The sequence below is a fragment of the Mandrillus leucophaeus genome, unplaced genomic scaffold (assembly GCF_000951045.1).
Source record: "Mandrillus leucophaeus isolate KB7577 unplaced genomic scaffold, Mleu.le_1.0 Scaffold1276, whole genome shotgun sequence".
Lineage (NCBI taxonomy): Eukaryota > Metazoa > Chordata > Mammalia > Primates > Cercopithecidae > Mandrillus > Mandrillus leucophaeus.
In genome coordinates, this window is record NW_012101165.1 from 449,722 (window position 1) to 470,912 (window position 21,191).

General features: G+C 40.8%; 1 protein-coding gene across 4 annotated transcripts in view; it reads right to left on the reverse strand.

Annotated features, from left to right (window-relative positions):
* Window positions 1–21,191, reverse strand: part of CALD1 (caldesmon 1) — a 201,818-nt gene that overhangs the window by 115,030 nt on the left and 65,597 nt on the right. For all 4 annotated transcript variants that reach the window (XM_011972146.1, XM_011972144.1, XM_011972143.1 and 1 more), the window contains exon 2: window positions 20,560–20,647. The gene's annotated coding sequence lies outside the window, so the exon portion shown is untranslated. The remainder of the gene's footprint in view (window positions 1–20,559; window positions 20,648–21,191) is intronic.

Consider the following 21,191-nt stretch of genomic DNA (forward strand, 5'->3'; position numbering starts at 1 on the left):
GGCTGGTCTCGAACTCTGACCTCAGGTGATCCTCCTACCTCGGCCTCCCAAAGTGCTGGGATTATAGGCATGAGCCACCGCGCCTGGCCTGCCCTTCTTTTTGAACAAAGCCACAAGCCTGCAGCCCAGGGGATTGGCATGATGTGACAAGAGGTGTGTCCTGCATCTTACCATCACGCCAGGGCTTCCGGGACTTTCCTCTCTTTCCTTTCTTTCCTCCTTGCTTTTTTTTCTCTGCCTCTTTTCAAAGGCGGAATATTGATTGGTATTTCTTCTGAGATTAAAAAATTTTTCTCTTTCTTTGTCACTTTTTTTTCTTCTCTATATCCCACCCTATGTTGGAAATTAAAGTATATTTATATTTATTAAAACTAATTTATGGCTCTTTTCCTTTAAAAATTTAGTTCGATAGCTAATGTGCATCTTTCAACCAAGAAATTTATTATGTTTTATATTCACAAAGTTTTTGCTGTTTTCTTTTTCCCTCTATGGGCACGTGGCCCTCAGTATAGATATTTCCTGTGACGCCTTTACAAGGAGAACTAGTAAGTTTCTGCTTTTGCTTGGGTCAGGGTTGGTGGCAGATAAGCCATTTTAGGTGTGTGTTGGTGTACTCACCTGTGCACGCGCACATGTGTAAATTCAGTCAAGGCAGGAGATGTTTGTGAGCAGGTGGCTTTCTAACCCAGCACTCAATACTTAGGGACAAAGCCATACGGAAGAAGCTAAGTCTTATCTACTTTTTGGGCAGTGCCAATATTGGTTTGGAATGCAAGAATAATAAAATCTGTTGTATCCGGGACACTGAATAAGTTACATCCAAAAGGAGCTAACATTTATTGAATATGTACTGTGTGGCAGGCCATTTTTTAAGCCTTTAACGTTTTAATGAATAGACTTTATTGCTTAGAGCAGAAAAAAAGCGAGTAGAGAGTACAGAGTTCCCATATATTCCCCCCTCCCCAACTCCTGCCCACATTTTCTCCTGCATTTGGAGATAGAGTCTTTGCAGATGTAGTCAAGATGAGGTGATTAGGGTGGTCCCTTATCCAATATAATGGTGTCCTTATGAAAAGGGGAAATTTGGCACAGAGACAACACACACAGAGGGGAGATAATGTGAAGGCATGGTGAGATGCCATGAGAAAATGGAGACAAGGAAGACCTAAGGTTTTCACCAGAAAGCTGGGAAAGAGAAATGGGGCAAACCCTTCCCCAGCGCATTCAGAGGGAGCCTGGCCATGCTGACACCTCCATTTCAAACTTCAGCTCTCCATAACAGTGGGACAAGAAATTACTGTTATTCTAAACCAACTAGTGTGTGGTACTTTGTTATGGCAGCCCTAGGAAACTATTAGGAACATCTTGCAGTAGTGTGGTACATTTGTTCCAATTGACAAACCAATATTCATGCATTATTATTAACTAAAGTTCATAGTTTACATTAAGGTTCACTCTTTGTTGTATAGTTTCAAAGGTTTCACCAAATACCGAATGTCATGTATTCACCATAGTAGCCTCATACAGAATAGTTTCACTGCCCTAAAAATCCCACCTGCTCCACTTGTTCATCCTTTCCCTCTCCTTACTCCCAAATCCTGGCAACCACTGATGTTTTTATGTCTCTACAGCTTTGGCTTCTCCAGAATATCATATAGTTGGAATCATACAGTATGTCTGTAGCCTTTTCTGATTGGCATATTCTACTTAACAATACACATTTAAATTTCCTTCAAGTCTTTTCATGGCTGATAGCTCTGCTGGGCCATTAAAATATATGTAATTTTACTTTATCTGGGTAACAAATCTGTGAGGTAGCTAGTATAATTCCCATCTTATGGAATTTCAAAGTGTATGCTCTTAACCACTATAATAGGACTAATCCACTATTTCGCTCTAGGATTTGTTTTCCATTTCAGGGAACAAACAAGAGTGCCCCAAAGAAGTTCTGAGAGGACTGTTATCACTGATTGCCACATTGATTCATTGGATCCTATAACCTTAGGTAAGAAATAATCCTAAAAATTACCTGTGCCTTCAGTTTACAACCTGTTTGGTTTAAATCATAGAATTATCAAGTCACAAAAGATCTCAATTGAATCAGCCTTCCAAATGCTTATTTCATCTCTGTTAATTTATTGTTAGGGCTATGTAAAATTCATAACTCAGGATGGCTGTATCCTCGACAGCATCATTGCATACTCTTCTTCAGTATCTTAGTTTCTTCTCTTATATTGCACCTTCTTCATTACACATATTTCTCCTCTAACCCACTATATTCTCATTCACAACATCATCATTTCTCTGCTCTTGCAAGGAATTCTAGTCTTGGAACACTCAAAACCATTATTAGACAGGTCCTCTCTGACTAGTCATCATTTTGCACCCACTGTAAATTTCATGATTCAGCTACCTCGATGAGGTCTCACAAAAACATTTATACAATCAATATTCAATAAATATTTACCAAACAGCTACTATGTGCCGGGTACTGTTCTAGACACTGGGATATAACAGTGAACAAGACAGAAAAGGTCTTTGCCTTCCTGGAATTGATAGTTCAGACTTTTTTGCTTCTTTAAACTTCCACCAGGCTTATCACACTCATCTTCAACCTTGGACCATACCCATCACCTGCTTTCTGTTTTGTGTTCTTGAGATTCAGTGCTTTGTGGGAGAAAGGGTGCATGTTGTGTCTATCCTAAAGATTTGCATTCATTTCAGTTGTGCCATCGCTGCAACTCAGTGATGTTTCTCTTCATCCTACAGCTATTGGGTGATTTCTGGGTATAACATACTCCAGCAGATTTCCTACCTTTGATCTGCAATGATCGTCACTCACCTTGACCCTTTAACTGTTTTCCTCCCTTGGCAAATAGTGACCTGGAATGAGACCTAGGAGCCTGAAACTGAAGCTCTATGAGCTTTGTTTCTCTATAAAGTGAGCTGGTTGGAGAGATAATATTCAAAGTTTCATCTTACTCCACATAATAATACTATGAATGTATACCGGCTTGAGCAGTAAAGCTGGAGGTATCACGCATGACATATCCATGCTTCTTCCTCCTTCCCAGATGTAAATGTCTTGAGTATCTAAGTCTGTTCTCATTTAATTGTTTGATCTAGAAACCATTAACCTTCCTTTCAAGCTGATCATACCACAGCATCCTAGATAAAAAATATTTTATTACCTCTCAAATATGTCTTACAACTTTCTACCTCTACATTTTTACTCATTCTTTTTAATCCACATCTTCACTATCCATATTTTTATTCCATCATGAATTTCGGGCTCAAATTTTACTTCCCTCATGATGCCCTTTCCTGAGAACCCTAGCTTAAGTGTGACCGTTCCCTCCTTGAATGTCTATAATTCATTTTGATAATCAATAACACACTGTCGGCTGCAGCTCATCGATTGTTCTCTTTCACTAGTCTTTAAATATTTGTATTAATATTTTACTTTCCATATGCTTTTGTTCTTAAGGCCACTTATGAAAACATATAGTCTTTTAAAAAATTTTTCCACAATTGGGACAGAGTAGGCACTCAGAAATTGTAGCCAATTTGAGCCACTGGATTTTTATTCTAGATTTTACCATTCTGAGTATGGAAAATGTAATTCAAGCCAATTCATCTCTCTGTACTTTATTGGCTGATCAGTGTTTACAAAGTGAATCAAAGACCTTGGTAATTGACTATGTATGAATCTCAAAAATTATATAAACCCACATTTGCAGTAGTTACACAGTAAATCTGGCAGCACTTTCTTTCCGACTGTACAAAATGAACTTTTGTCCTTTTCGAAAAAATCAATTTATCAACCCACTTTGCTCTTTTCTGAACTGAATGGTTCATTTGGGATTCGAAAACCAAATAAACAAATGGATTATAATGTACAGTTTACACTTAACTTTCGCTCAACCTTCACCATCTTGTTCCAAAACTCTGTGCTACTTTACAAAAACACATGCATTTACCAAGGCAGGTCTGTCAAGAACAGCAGCATAGAAATAAGAATGAATACGATCAACCTGAGGCACTTTGTCCTTTCAAGGTGTTTCTTTTCTCTAATCAGTGGAATCCAAAACACAAAGCCCTACTAAGGGCAGGTTAACAGGTTATGACCTGTTTTTCCCTTGCCTTCCCTGCACAATCTTTCAGTATTACCATTTCTCTATTTGTACTTCTCCACTAGCAAACAGAAGACCTGGCATTATTAAAGCCAATGTCTTCATGCCCTCTCTTTCACCTTCTGAGTAGCAGACAGTTTGGGTAGTTTAGATTTGTGAAATGATGGTTTTCGTATATACTAACATCAACACTTAGGAAGACACCATGTTTAGGGACTTTAGGTTGCATCTTCCAGTGTTATCACAAATAAAAACACCTTAATTTGGAGCACTTTATATTTTTCAAAACTTTATGGTTACCATTATTTGATCCTCTCAGGGAAGAAGAATCAATTCAACCCCATTTAAAGAAAGGAGACTGAGACATATAAAGCTTTGACATTAGCTCCTTAACCACTACACATCAGTGGAAAACCAGGATTGGCATTTAGACTAATTTCTAAACCAACTTGAAAGTTGCTTAGAAGAGTGAAGAGAAGTGAAAATGTGCGACATGACTTCTGTTTTCTTTTCAAGCATTTAAATACTTTTCCTTGATGAACTCAAGGAGAATTAGGCTGAAAGACAGAGTTTAATGCTAAATCAGAATAGTCATGCTGCTCTTTTGGCCCCTAGGGAAGAGCAAATGACATAAGTGTAAACCCTAAGGCAAAGTGGAAATTCTCCACTAACTTGTATCCATGTGAGAAAAAATGCATAGACTTGCTACAAATATGTAAAGATGCTTTCTAAATGTATGCCTGACTAACAGAGGCATTCACAATATTATCACACATAATTCAGATGCAGGGAGGGCCAGCTCCAGCAGAACTACCCAAAAATGGGGGTGCATGGAAAGAGCAGATCCCTGTCTCTGAAAAAAGCCAGGGAGAAGTGAAGTGGCCATCTGTTTAGGGTTATGGTGAAAATATGTTTTTTAAGATTCTAAGGCTATGCTGTCCAATATGGTAGCCACCAGCCATGAGGTCATTTAAATTTAATTGAAAATAAATAAAATTTAAAATTCAGTTTCACCAGTCCCATTTCAAGAGCTCAGTGGCCATTATGTGGTTAGTGGCCCCCATATAAGATGGTGCAGAGAACATTTTCACCACTGCAGAAAGTTCTATTGGACAGCCCTGCTATAAGATCTTCCGACTTCTGGCTGGGCATGGTGGCTCACACCTGTGATCCCAGCACTTTGGGAGGCCGAGGCAGGTGGATCACAAGGTCAGGGGATCGAGACCATCCTGGCCAACATGGTGAAACCCTGTCTCTACTCAAATTACAAAAATTAGCTGGGTGTGGTGGTACGCGCCTTGCATAGTAGTCCCAGCTACTCAAGAGGCTGAGGCAGGAGAATCACTTGAACCCAGGAGGTGGAAGTTGCAGTGAGCCGAGGTCACACCACTGCACTCCAGCCTGGCGACAGAACAAGACTGTCTCAGGAAAAACAAAAAATAGATCTTCCAACTCCTAATATGAAGTGATTGTACTGAGTGAAGTAATGCTATACACTTCAGAGACATGAAGGTAAGTTAGACATGGTCTCTGTCTTCAAAGACCTTACAATCTCATAGAAAAGATATGATAAGGTGTGGGTGTTACATAGGGCAACATCTCAAAGCATGGCTGTGCTCTCCTAATTCCCTCATTGATACTCTCTCCATTTTCCTGTGGAGGCTCTTTGGATGGGGGCAATCTTGCTGTGACGGGGCACTTGCAACTGAGAAAGTAAAATGCTTGGCAAATGCAAAAGAAGCTGAGACACTGGCTGAAGAAAGATCACATTTCAAGTTAAGTAACAAGGCCCAAGAGTGGTTCACATGGAATGAAAGTTCAGAAACCATGGGTCTTTCCCAATTGTAAACATTCTGCAGAGATCACCATATTTTACATAAAAGTAGTTTAATTTGTGCATGACCTTCTGGACTTGCTGAACTACTCATCTTAAAAAAAAAAAAAAAAATTAGCAACTCATGTGCCTGCTTTTTGGTGACTGGTTTGCTCAGCTAACACTTCCAGTTTAGTGATCAAAAACCACATACAGAGCCTTGGCCAGCTATCTTGCTAATATAAAGTAGGAGAGCTTAGATGGCAGGATGCAAATCCATTTATATTGTTGAAAACAATTCAAAGGTGTGTTCTAGAGGTGCTTTGTTAATAGCAGTATTTTTGTATGTGAAGGACAAGCTGTTATTGATCAGGGACTAATTAGTCTCTAGTGAATTATTTGACGTCTGTTCATTATGATCATCAGGTGTGTCTACTGTAGTCTGAAACTGCAAAGCAGGTTAAAAACTATCTTCTAGAAGTTTATAATCCAAGGTGGAAAGCTTTGAAACCCAACTAAAGGACATTATCTGCTATGTCCCTTGGACGTAATAGACATATAATTTAAGCATATACATTTACAGATAAATAATAAGTTGAAAAGTACTTAGATTGATTCCTCTTTCTTTACATTTAGATGGTAATTTAGATAGTAATGAGTCATTTCGATAGTAGTTTCACTTATTTGTTAGTTTGGAGATACCTGGACTTTTCATCAGGTAGGGAATGGCTCACAGTTGGGGCCTGCTTAAGAATAGCACAAAACCACAGGATCTTTGAACAAGTGACCCAGTAACCTGAGTTTGTACTAACACCCATATTGTATTTCTATTGGAGCACTTAGTCTCTAGCTTGTATTTTAATGACCAAGTACATATTTGTCTTCTGTAAAAGGTTGTTATATCTTAGAAGTGATTACTCTCTTTCATGATTCCTCAAAGTTCTTAACCGACTATTTTTCTTATACTCAGCTTTAGGCTCACATTTGTTGAGCTGGAACAGATGCCAGGGCAGTGCTTATTTGTTGAACTTAGTTGTTAAACGAATGAACTTGGCTAAGATGTTATCAAAAGGCGGTATCTCTGGCTGAGCTCTTAGTAACCTTGGAAATGGTGGTGGTTTACTATGGAACTCTATTTTATATTTTGATTTGTAGTTGCGGTTGTTTTCCTCTAGCGGAAAAGAACTTGGTCTTAGAGAGACATTTCGGTTTCAGGAAGAGGAGTATTAGGCATTTAACCGAGGGAATAGGTTTGTTCTTGGATGTTGAAAGAAAAAGAAGACATGATGAATAAGAAAAGAAGAGAATCAGAATTCAGCTGATACACTTCAAATTTCCGCAGCCTTTGGAAAGTCCTTGCTACTCCTCCATCATAATTAGAGAACACTGACATTCAGAGCCGATTTAAATGTTTCCATCAGTCTAAAAAAAGTGTTGCCTGATTGTGCTCTCTAAGCATGCTCAGTAATTAGAAACATAAGGCACCATTCTGGAGGTTTGCTTGGGACCCTACCCTTCCCAGGCCTTGTGTGGCAACCCATTGGCTACAGGACTTTTATCTTTTCTCACCATCTCTTAGGAGCCTCAGCCTAGATCACAGGAAAAGTGTGAGGTTGCCATGGGCATTCCTGGAAAAACTAGATGCTTCCGGCTCCACTTTAGACTTTAAAATACACAGAAGAAGCTCACTCTGCCTGCCTGTTTCCTCGCTAAAGCACTATAGCTCTGTACTATATGTGGAAGGCAACAGTTCAAGGATTCAAACCAAAAGAGGCAAAAGGAGGATCTTCGTGACAACCAGCTTGAAATGGCATCCTTGCTCGCTTCTTAGAACAAGAAAGCTGTTCCAGCAGCTGACGTTAGAGTTCCTCACACTCTTGCTGAAAAACCTATACTTCGCAGAGTGTAGGGTTAGAATACCATCTACGAAGCAGCAGCAACAGCTTTCTACTTCTGACAATATCTACAAAGAAAATGGAAAAATACTTGTAATCAAGGACTTCAACTCGACAGTTACCTAGCTTGTCAAATTAAAACATGTGGCAACCACCTGCTGAGTATCTTGAAAGAATGATACTTTCTTGTTTCTCTCCCTGACTTAAGATCTCCTTGGAGTACATTTGCAATTCCTAATTTTTCACACTTAAACAAAAGCTGTCCACACTATGTTTAAAGATGACTAAGCAATTTTGTATTAAGTAACCAAAGAGCACCCTGCCAATTTTAGAATAATTAAGTTTCTGCAGCCTAATATAAACAGTTCCAAGAACTACATGCGGCCTACCAAAAGTATATATTACAAGTAGTCAATCCTGTGGCCAGCTGGCAGACAGATCAACATGTTAAAGTAGAATTGTTCAGAATTTGGAGTATTATTTTTCTTTTCTCCCAGTATTTTTTCTGCATCCAACTTTGTTTCTTTGGGAATGTTTTCAAGTACACAAAGCAAGAAACTATTGTGGGATTGCACCTCTTGTAAACGAATGAGCATTTCTCTTGAGATCCTTTGGAATGCACCTATCATTCCCATTGCAATTCCATCTACACAGGCAGCCAAAGAAAAATGGAGCAAATGAATCCACCTTCGTACCCCTCAAGTGAAAGCATTCGTATTTTGCTTGATCACCAGAAAGATCTGCATTGACCGCTGGACAAGTGAATGTGGACATTACGCCATAGGTCTGTTGAGGACCAAAACACCTTTCTAACCCTAGATCCTTGCACTGTGCATTAGTCTGCTCTTGCAGTGCTCTAAAGAACTATCTGAGACCGTGTAATTTATAAAGAAAAGAGTTAATTGGCTCATTATTCTGCAGACTGTATAAGTAACATGGCTGGGGAGGCCTCAGGAGACTTTCTTTTTTTTTTTTTTAAATGGAGTCTTGCTCTGTCGCCCAGACTGGAGTGCAGTGGCGTGATCTCAGCTCACTGCAAGCTCCCCTTCCTGGGTTCACGCCATTCTCCTGCCTCAGCCTCCCGAGTACAGGCGTGTGCCATCACGCCCGGCCAATTTTTTTTTGTATTTTTAGTAGAGATGAGGTTTGACTGTGTTAGCCAGGATGGTCTCTATCTCCTGACCTCATGATCCGCCTGCCTCAGCCTCCCAAAGTGCTGGGATTATAGGCATGAGCCATGACGCCTGGCCGGCCTCAGGAGACTTTCTATCGTTGTAGAAGGCAAACAGGAAGCAGGCATGCCTGACATGGCCGAGTAGGAGGAAGAAAGAGCAGGGGAGGTGCTGCACACTTTTAAACAGCCATATCTTGTGAGAACTCACTCAGTATCAGGAGAACAGCAAGGGGGGAAATCCTTCCCCATGATCCAGTCGCCTCCCACCAGGCCCCTCCTCCAACAATGGGGATCACAATTCAACATGAGATTTGGCAGGGACACAAATCCAAACCATATCACACTGCCTTTACCAGATAGCATCGTGGGCCAGAATTTCTTGCTAATAAGGCTAAAGTCACAGATTTATCCCACCAGGAATGAGTTACTCATTTGAGGGGAAAAAATCCTAAACTACAGCCCTGTGCTATGACATTAATCCTGGCCAGCTATATGACAGATACAGCTGACCACCTTAAATCGAGAAAATAGAGATAGTTAGTTTAGCCTATCCTGCCATGACCTTCAGTAGTGTGTATGGCCAAATGAATGTGAGTGTGTCATCACACAAAAGGCCCGGACATATTCAGCTGCATTATAAGTCCTGTCGTCTTCTGCATTATATTTAAATTCAGATACAGTCAAGAGCAGCTGAGACTCTATAACTATCATCCCAATGAGAACTTTAATAAAAACATTCAATGGCGATCATTAAAAAGTCAGGAAACAACAGATGCTGGAGACCGTGTGGAGAAATAGGAACGCTTTTACACTGTTGGTGGGAGTGTAAATTAGTTCAACCATTGTGGAAGACAGTGTGGCAATTCCTCAAGGATTTAGATCTAGAAATACCATTTGACCCAGCAATCCCATTACTGGGTGTATACCCAAAGGATTATAAATCATTTTCCTATAAAGACACATGCACTCATGTTTATCGCAGCACTATTCACAATAGCAAAGACTTGGAACCAACCCAAATGTCCATCAATGATAGACTGAATAAAAAAATTGTGGCACATATACACCATGGAATACTATGCAGTCATAAAAAAGGATGAGTTCATGTCCTTTGCAGGGACATCGATGAAGCTGGAAATCATCATTCTCAGCAAACTAACACAAGAACAGAAAACCAAACACCACATGTATTCACTTATAAGTGGAAGCTGAACAATGAGAACACATGGACACAGGGAGGGGAACATCACACACTGGGACCTGTTTAGGGGGTGGGGGGCTAGGGGAGGGATAGCATTAGGAGAAATACCTAATGTAGGTGATGGGTTGATGGGTGCAGTAAACCACCATGGCACGTGTATACCTATGTAACAAACCTGCACGTTCTGCACATGTACCCCAGAACTTAAAGTATAATAAAAATAAGTAAATAAATTCAATAAATGTTTATGAAATATTATTCATGTACTAGCTACCTTGCTTAGTGTAGGATATAAGATGTGAATGCAACTATTCTGCCCTCAAGATGCTTGTAGCCTGATGGTGGAGACGGGCAATCAACAAATAAAATACAAATTAAGATAATGTCAGGAAGAAACCAAAAAAGAAGAAAAAAAAGAAGCTACTATGAGAGAGAACTACAGGAACAATCTAATGGTTTCCTATGTGTTAGATTAAGATCTGGGCAGTGGCTGGGTGCGGTGGCTCAAGCCTGTAATCCCAGCACTTTGGGAGGCCGAGATGGGCGGATCACGAGGTCAGGAGATCGAGACCATCCTGGCTAACACGGTGAAACCCGGTCTCTACTAAAAAATACAAAAAACTAGCCGGGCGAGGTGGCGGGCGCCTGTAGTCCCAGCTACTCGGGAGGCTGAAGCAGGAGAATGGCATAAACCCTGCAAGCGGAGCTTGCAGTGAGCTGAGATCTCGCCACTGCACTCCAGCCCGGGCGACAGAGCCAGACTCTGTCTCAAAAAAAAAAAAAAAAAAAAAGATCTGGGCGGTAATCACTTTTTCCAAAAGGAATGACATTAATATATATATAGACATGAATTCGTACAGGGAACATAAATTTATCAGAGTGGAGTTTGTATTCATTCAACAAATTAAATTGACATCGGGTACGTGCCAGACATTCTCTCCCCTACGTGCAGATAAATATAATTCCTTTCCACTTCTGTCTCCTAAATAGGTGGGTGAGGAGAAAAGCAACTAGTCAGATTTGAGGGATGGTGAACTAGTCTCACCCACTTCTTTCCCACTTCAGGTCCTACATAAGTTACATAAAATTAATGATCCATCAGAAGCTGTTGCCAGAATTCATGCAGACCCAGGGAATCCATGTTAAGACATTAGCTTCACGTGGCTAAGGTGGGAGGCATGAAAGAGAGCATCTTTCTAGACCCATCCAGCTCCGTGAACTTCCGACAATAAAAACATGTTTCTAACCCATCATCAAGCAGAAATATGCTGATTTAAACAAAGCTGGTCCACCATGTTTTTCAAATGCTGGTGCTTGATTCCAAGAAACAAACAGTCCATAATAAATTTATCCCAGTGGCAGAACATCTCACAACCAGCTTTTCCACTTTGAATACCACAGACAGACCTTTTATTTGTTGACACACAGCCCCTGGACATTCATGAAAACAAGATGTTCTCTTGCTGCTTTTTAAGTTAAACAGATTTAAGTCAAGGTCTCAGCTGTCAGCCGAATTTTAAAAACAGATGTTACATAGCAAAAAGGCTGCACTGACCCCAGCAACAAGAGGCTATTTCACTTGAACTTGGATATTCTTTGTCAGCAGGAGAAGTGATCAAAGGTGCTTTAAACTGGAGGCAGGAGCAGCCCAGGGTTTACTACTGTCTCCATTCAGTGACTGCCTAGAAGGTCTGGGAAGCTGTTGGGTATTCGGGACTCTTGTTTTGGGAATAAATGTGGCTGGGAAGGGCTGGTAATTGGGAGGTGCAAATTCCTTGGTTTTGAATGGAGTTATTCAGGAAAAATGATCTTCCTCCCACATACCACCATCTTGTTTCTCTGAAGACCCCAGAAACTCTCTGTGAAATGACTCCACTCTTTCCATCACATGATTCCTTTCCCCACCCTACCCTCCCATGCAAACACAACTCACAGCCAAGTCAAACTCCTGAGTCCTGCAATGATTTCACCCTCATTTCTCCTCTGGGCCTTTGTCCCTGGCTTCCTGCCGCCCATAACCTGAAGTGCCCTCCACTCCTGCAAATCCCATATATTTTTCTAGAGTCCAGCTCAAGTCCTATCTTCATCCCAGAACCACCCTCCCTTTCAGCTTCTACAGCAATTATTGGCCTTGTTCTTGGCGATCGATACTACATGGCCTTGTTATTCAAAGGTTTTATACCATCGCTTTCTCTTTACCAAGTCTGAAGCTGCTCGGTGTCAGGGCCTGCATCTCCTCTGACACCCTCTCACAGTGCTGAGTACTTTGCTATGCAGTTATGTATCAATAGAAATATTTGCCGAGTTGAACTCCTTGAAAAGCTTAAGAATCCTGGCCTGAGACTCCAAGTTTCAAATAATGTCGCAGCTATGATCCCCTGTGCTGTTTGCCCCATGTTCTTGTTTTACTTCTTCTGGGCACATTATAGAATTGTGCTTGCCTCTTGTGGTCTTCTGGGGCCAAGTGGCTAATTCTGGTCAGTGAGTTTTGAGCAGAAGTATCATGTCACTTCTAGGGTAGCCTTGCCAGTAGGAGACCCTCCAAAGAGCTCTTTTCTCTCCACCATGGTTGGTAAGATTTCCAGACAGTCATAGTCTGTAGAGGTTGCTAAGCGTGGATGACAGTGATGTGGACTAGAAACCGTTGCCTATCCAGGGTTAGTGACAAAGCATGAGTGATAAACACGTGTTCGTTTTGAAGTTGCTGAGATTTTAGCTGTTTCTGACACCAGTATAACCTAGTTTGTCATGACTGATTAAGTCTTGGCCAGCTCTGACGTTAGGTTGTACTCATTTCTGTTTCTTAGCAAGTACTTGCTCAGATTCTTGATTTCCTATTTCCCTTCTGAGACCTTTAGTTTAGATACAGGGATAAGTAGGTTAACCGGAACACTGTTTGCAGGTAGGGTATCAAGGAGTGGAAGTGACTCATATTTCAATTCCTTATGGGCCCATCTCTCTACTTCAATGAGCCATAAAACTGCCACTAACTATAGCAGTGTTCATGTGTTATGTGATCATTCATTTACATCAGGCATGACAAACTCAAATAGTTTAAAGGACCAAAGAGGTAACTATTTGGGGAGTGGTAGCTTATGGGAAAATGGAGAACATATGCATGCCTGCATCCCTATGAGCATTCAGACTCAAAATTTTTTTTTAAATGCTTGTATTAGTCTATTCTCACACTGCTAATAAAGACATATCTGAGACTGGGTAATTTATAAAGGAAAGAGGTTTAATGGACTCACAGTTCCACATGGCTGGGGAGGCCTCACAATCACGGCGGAAAGTAAATGAGGAGCAAAGGGACGTCTTACATGGCGGCAGGCAAGAGAGTGTGTGTATGGGGGAAATCCCCTTTATAAAACCATCAGATCTTGTGAGACTTATTCACCGTCACATGAGAACAGCACAGGGCAAAACCCACTCTCAAGATTCAATTACTTCCCACCTGGTCCCTCCCATGACACATGGGGATTATCACAATTCAAGGTGAGATTTGAGTGGGGACACAAAGCCAAACCACATCAATGCTGGACAAGGGAAGCACATTTGCAGGGCAGCATGGGCCTTGGGTTGCTGGTTTGTGACCCTGATTTCTACAGTCTTTCACTGATGACTGATCATGTGCCATGTTAGGCACTGTGAGGAGTTGCAAGGGTGAACCCACAAGCAATCCCATACAACTTTCAGTCTAGATGGATAAGTTGATTTATTTAGACAACAGTTATGTAGCACTTTGTGCCAAGCACAGTTCTAAGAACTGTGATAATATCAGTTTAAATCCTTGTGACAATCCTTATTATCTCCATTTTACAGATGAAAAGACAGAGGCCCGGAGAAGGTGAGTCATTGGCCCACGGTCACATAGCTAGTAAGTGGTAGAGCTGGGATCTACATCCAGGCAACCCAGCCCCAGATTGTATGCTTTTAATTACAACACTCTGTTACATCTCAAAAGACCTGTAAATGGATGATACAAAGTAGACTGTGGCAAGGACCTCAATGATGAAATGATCACGTGATTGCCTGGAAGGATTTATGTTCTTCTACTAATGCTCTTACTAGGAGCTGTTTCCTGTCAGCAGGAGGCCTTGGCCTGCTTGATGTTAGGTTCGGTTCATATTTGATGTTTATTAATGAAGTAAAAATGAATCTTCTGTTTATATTCACTTGTGCTTTGGCAAACTGATTTATTATTTCACTTAAGTGGGGTTCACTTTAGAAAATAAGCTGAATTTGTCTTAAGGCCTTAAAAAAATAAATGATCACATTTCACACTTTGACGATTTCTTTGCTTTGCTCACTTAATTAGCTTTAGACATGATGCTAAATCATCTCAGTTTATCTGTGTCAGTTTCAGGGCAGGTCCAGGTTTTGTGGGACCTGAAGATTATTTAAGAGGCCTTCTTGGAAAACCAGAATACAATAGTAAATGTAAAAAGTTAGGCACGGGGGTGTTGAGGCAGGGACCTCTCCCCGTGAGAGGCCCTATGACTTAAGCTCTACTGACTTCGGGGTAAATTGGCTTCTGGTCTCTCATCTTTGATTCTCATGAGCATTTCATAAAAATATCACAGGACTCTTATTTTGCTTTTAAGTTCAATTACTATCAGCTCTCCATATCCATGGGTTCTGCATCCATAGATTCAATCAACCAGGAATAGAAACATAATCAAAAAAAAAAATGTAATTGAAAAAACCATACAACAATAAAAAAATAGGAAATATAGTATAATAGTGATTTACATAGCATTTGCATTTTATTAGGTGTTAGAAGTAGAGATGATTTAAAGTATACATGAGAATCTGCATAGATTATATGCAAATACTATGCCTTTATATATCAGGGAATTGAGCATCAGTATATTTTGGTATCCTGGGAGTCCTGAAACCAATCCCCTATGGATACAGAGGAAGGAGCATACTTGAAACTACTTTATAGTCTGCTTTTACCAACATTCTATACAAAAGTTATAATCTAGGAAACAAATAAGGAAGGGGCAATTATGCATTACCCTTCAAGTGATTTGCAGAAAAGTAGATTTACAGATACAGGCAGTGCATGCCTGTGTTTTGCCTATAAACCGCATAATAAAGTATGATAGGTAGATGAGAGGGCAGAGAAATTTACAATATTATGACCCTTTGCCAAGACGAGGCCAATGAAAAATAAATACAGTATCAGAAATCACAATTTACGTCACTGAACGCGTCATTGGATTCACAAAATGTTCCACTGCATTTAATTTTTAAAAAGTCCATTTTATGGTAAGGAATACTAGACTTGCAAATGTAACACAGACCTAATATGGCACGTGAGATGGAGAAGGTCCAATCCAGTGATATCTGTAGAATGAATGAATTAATGCATGTTTAAGGAAGGTGCTAATGGTGGTCACAGGCTCCCCTCATCAACCCCAACTTATACTTGCATTTTTAAATTTATAAACCATGAGCCAGTAATGGGAGACAGTTACATAGATCCCTGGAGTCTCTCATAATAACAAATGTCTTTGTATTTATAATTTTGTAATTCTGTGTGAAATCAGATTCAACATCATGGTATCATATACTTATGGGAGGAATTCTTTGAGGAACTTGGAGAAAATGCTCCTAAAAGCGCTTCTTCCTTAGGGCCCAACATGAATGCAATATGTTTGCATTCATTCCCGTCTGCGTCCTGTGGATATGATAAAATGCTTTCCCCCAAACTCAGGATGCCCCATTCCATGATATATCATATTTGCTCATTCAAAAACAGGATTCAATATTAACGTTGGCCTTCTTTACTGCTCTTTAGCAACGTGTTTTCAGCCAAGTATATTAAACTAGTCAGCTGCCCTTTTCTCCTGTCAGTAAAACAGCCAGTATCCTAAAATCACAGCTCATTTGTACCACATTGGCGTGAATATTCAGACTCCATTTGTCTCTAGCTCTTAGAGGCTGGTGTTAGAGTGGGTGATGGACATTTTGTTTTGAATTAGCAAAAGGGAGGAGGAAAGAAAAAATCCAAGTTATAAGTTTGAGCTAAAATATGTTTCAGGGAATGCAGCTCTGCCTTTTCCTCTAGGAAATGTCTATTAAAAAAAAAATCTAGATTTAATTTGGCACTAGGTTGAGCCTGGGATGCAGAGAATAGTAGGAAGGAAAATGTCTTAGGGTTTTTTTTCCCCCCTAGACTGTTTGTTCTGCTTAAGTCCTATTAGAGTATTGTTGCACGGAGTGGCATGAGATGTGCACAACTTAATCTTGTTAGGCATCCTACAGCAAAGTTCAGAAGCAGTTGAGTCTGTGTCCTGCAACTGTACAAATCCTATTAGAGTTGGAACCTTAGGAAAGGCTTGATAGTTTTTGGTTCAGAGCTAAACAGCACAATCATTCTTTTCTCTTTACTTGTGTACTCACGCGCGCTTATGGGAACAAAAGCCTGGAAAGGAGTTCTAGACAAGAGCTCCTGGCACCGTTGTGTGTTTTACTCCCTGCTCTGTCCCTCTTCTCAGCGCAGTCTTTCTCTGTCAATGGTCACGCCAGGCAGGAAGGTGTGTTTTTGTGGAGGTGCCTCTCAAGACCAGGTGCAATTCCCTGGCTGGGGAAACACGTTTATTTGGGCAAAGTTACTAAAGCTGCACGTGGTGATGTTGGAATGTCCTCCACCCTCTTTACTATGAAGGTTTCCAGAATGCTGGGAGTCCCATGGGGTCTGTGACCTTGTGTCCCCTCAATCCTTAACCAGATCTGGACTGTGCCCAGACTCATCGTGGATTTTGATTCTCATATCTCATGACAAGGACCCTGAGAGCAGTCTCCTAGAGAGGAGACTCCCAGGGAAGGGAGTGGATGCCAGACCTTCTCCCATATGAGCCTAGTTCTACAGCTACTACCGAAAACCCACAGGAAGGAATCTTAGTTTAAGAAATATCCCTTCAGATCCTACCATAAAAGGCTTGGGCCCACCTAAACCAAAGGAGACTAAGGACTTTGTCAGGGTTTCCAGGGAGGCTCATTTTGCAAAACTCAAGAAAAGAAGAAGAAGAAAATAAAAACCCAAACTTCTCTTTCCACTCCATCTGGAGCTTCAACTGACTCCAAAAATATTGACCCACAGTGGTTATAAAATCTCCCATTCGAAAATGAGGGCAAAGTCTTCGAAGTGCTTACAACTCAAAGCATTTCTTTTACATGCTCGTAGGAAAATGATCCTTCTCTCCAAACCTGTGAGCTGATTGAAATTAATGAAACACAGTCGGGAGGCACCTATGTTGGCCACCAGCCATCATTCATTGGAAAACCCCAGCTAGACCATTCATGGATTGCAAAGGGTTTCCTCTTGCTTTCCACATTTCTCATTTGATATACATAGCAATTTGCATAAAATCACTGACCCAGGTGTCACTGACATTTTGGGTACCTTCAAGAAAATGGGCATCTTTTTCCTGGCTACTCCAAGAACACAAAGAGGAAAGTGTGAAAGTGGGTTCTTGGAGATAGCTGGTGTCTCAATATACATTTAAAACAATTGGATGAGGCAGGAGAATAAAGAAACGCGGGAGGTGGCTTCCAGATCTCTGATAGCCTCTTCTGCTAATAATCAGAAAATCACCCTGAAGATCAAGGGTTTCTATTAAGGAAGGAGAACTAAGGGAGAGAGAAGAAAAATAAAGTAAAAGCAAGGCGAGAACTTAAAGGAAAAGAAATAACACTTTGGAAAATAAAAGAGAGATGAATAAATACCTTTACCCCTTTCATTTGCATCATGCTAGCAGAGCAAATTAGGGAAATTCAGCCCAGGGGTTAATATGACTCCATAAGAAATGACATTTGATGGTGAGGCCTAGAGAGGGGAGGCTGGTAATGACTGTCAGGGGTCATGGCCTGGCCCCTCCACTCTCTGGTCTGGCAGGGAAACCCTAAAATACTGCCAAAGCTTATTCTGGGGAGCAAGTGGAGTGGGACAATCAGCAGGGGACAATGGACAAAGGAGGAAGTTCAAGGAAAAAGAGGCACAGTCCTCCACCCCTATCTGGGGCCTTTAAACAATATGATGCTCTGTGACCACTGCATTGCAGCCACCTCACCCTGAAAACGACCTGCCCCTGTCTCTCTTTGGTCATTAAGGATTCTCATCCTGGCCTCCCCTTCTGTCCATTCTGATCAGCTCTGATTGGCTGATGAAGAAAATGGGCCCAAAGGAAGTTTGTCTAGGATTCCCTGAGCAGGCAGCAGGGGAGTCAGACAATGACCATAGGTGGAGTTAGCAAGAAGGGAGCAAAGGTGGGTGGGGCTAGGCTCACAGGAATGGTTTGGGGCATAGCCCCCAAAAGACAGGACAGAGAAGGAACAAAATAGGTCCAAAAACGCAAGGGAAGAAAAAATAGACACACACATTAGCTCATCTACATGTTCTCACACAGCTTCATTAGAAGTATTGTGTAGTGTTCTTCCTCTTGGACGGGTCCTTCTCCTATTATCTAGCAGGAAAAGTTTCCATATACAATTTCTGATGGAATCTTTAAGTCACTGCTCCTCTCCCTCTACAGTCTTCCTTGGTGGCCTCATCCATTGACACACTGCTGCTTCCTGCCTGTAGGCGGTGACTGTGAACATCTCTGGTTCTCACCTGACCTTCAGACCTGCATATGCATTGTTTTCTAGACACATGCCATTGCATGTCCCACAGGCTTTAAACTCAGTAAGTCCCTCCTGGATTCCCAAACAGTATTCTCATGGAAAGGCCACCTTAACTGGGGCATGCTCGTGCTATTTACTGTTTCCTGCCTCTTTGGGAGAAAGGTAACTCTCCTGCCATTAGTCAATCACACCTTTCTTTCAATCTTTCTCCTCAGCCTTAACTTATTTCTACCTGTCTTAGGGGGCAGGAAGTGAGGAGAAAGCATCACTAATACTCATCCTTTGGAGACAGTCTTAAAGCAAATAAATTGTAGGTTCAGAAGCTGCATCTAATCCTCTTTCCATTCATTCATTTATTCATTCATTCATTCATTTAACAAATATTACAAAGTATCTACTGTATACAAAACATCTCCTCTAGTGCCTTTTACATCTCCTCTAGTGCTATGAGAGATGTAAAAGGCACACTCTGATTTCAGAATTTATAGACTGTCATAAGGAAATGAGAGCTGTACACAAATGATTATAATACACTGTAGGAACTGCAAATGCTCTGAGAGTAATGTAATCGCTAAGGGAGTTCAGAAGGGGAGAATCGGAGGGAAGCCCCTGTGCAATAAACAAAAAAATCAGCATATTAGAGAGAGAAAATGATGGCAGCAGCATTATGGACTAAATAGTATTTCCCCCAAATTCATACGTTGAAATCCTAACTTTCAGGACCTCAGAATGTAACTGCATTTGGAGATAAGTTCTTCAAAGAGCGATTAAGTTAAAATGAGGTCTTTAGGGTGGGCCTAATCCAATATGACTGGTGTTTTTACAAGAAGAGGAAATTTGGGCACAGAGAGAAAGACACCAGACAGGTGTGTGCCTGGAGAGACTACCATGTGAAGACACAGGGAGAAGGTGGCCATCTGCAAGGAGGGCCTCGAGAAATCCACCATGCCAGCACCTTGATCTCAGACTTCCAGCCTCCAGAATGGTGAGAAAAGAAATCTCTGTTGTTTAAGCCACCCAGTCTGTGGATTTTCACTATGGCAGCCTGAGAAAACTTGCAGGGGGGCAACAGATAGAATCTTGAAACAACAATTGCCTGAGTGGTGTGCTGAACTCCTGAAGAACTTTCCTACCTACTGGAGCCAAGCTCAGCAAAATTGTGAATGAGTGAAGTGTCCTTTGGTTTCTCCATCCTCTAAAGTGGAAATCCCCTCTTTCACCTCCCTAGGTGGTCCCTGTTCTGGTAGAAGTTTTCTTCCCAGGTGAGAGATTTGTTGGAAGTGAGGGGTACTTAGTGCTCCTGAGATCACCAGTGTTTGCACAAAGGTGAGCTTATTCATCTTGGAAGGCTGACTCATGTTGTCTTTATTGATTCAAGTCACTAGCATTTTCACAAGAAGTGAAGACTTCATGATTTATCAGGACGGTTTTGTGAAAGATATTAATTACATTGCAGGAAACATTTAACAATAAAGCAAAAAAAAAAAAAATCAGATTACAAAACAGGATACAAGACTTGATAGATCCTTCAAAACTTGATAGATTCTAACTGATTAATTAACTGGTAAGTAAAGTAGGAGGGCCATAGCAGAAAAACTGGTCTCTCACAGTGCATCTTTAGATGTAAGAATTTAGAATACCAGGCACAGAGACTGGGTAATTCCTAAGAGCAGAGCCCAAAGTATTAATAAAACATAAACTTTACTCACAGGTCAGCAATCAGATGTCTGAGCCTTCTGGTAGATCACCAGTCCCTGTGGAATTTGATTTGATGATCTTGAAATGTTCCAATGATACCTGGAATAAAAGGAGGATCGAAACATAATTAAGTTGAATGAATTTTAGTTAATACAGACTATATATTTTCAAATATCATTTCTTCCTCAAGTACTGTTGTTAGAATCTAAAGGAAGAAATAAGGCAGCGGTAGAAATAGCTATTGTGCATTTGCATTTTAAGGAAAATACAATTATTGCAGAGTCCATCTCAGAATTATTCTGAATAAATTATTCTGGAGAAAGAGGTATAGTTAAGACAAACCCGGGGACAGTATCTAATTGCCAAGTTTCTTTTTTGCTGCTCCCAATCCCCTCAGTATTTTTATTTTAAAATTTGAGAATGAATAAAGGGAAAGTGAAGGAAGAAAATGTTATAAGTGGAAAATTTTTTGGTCTATAATGTCTGTGTATGTCCACAAACTATCTTGTTAGTGAGACAAAGACAGAAAGGCTTTCAAGAGAAAACATAGAATGAATGGCAGAATCACTAACAGTAGAGTTTGCCTTCAGATAATCTCTTTCCTTTCTATTTTCAGATTTAGGGTCTAAGGGCCAGAGTTGCG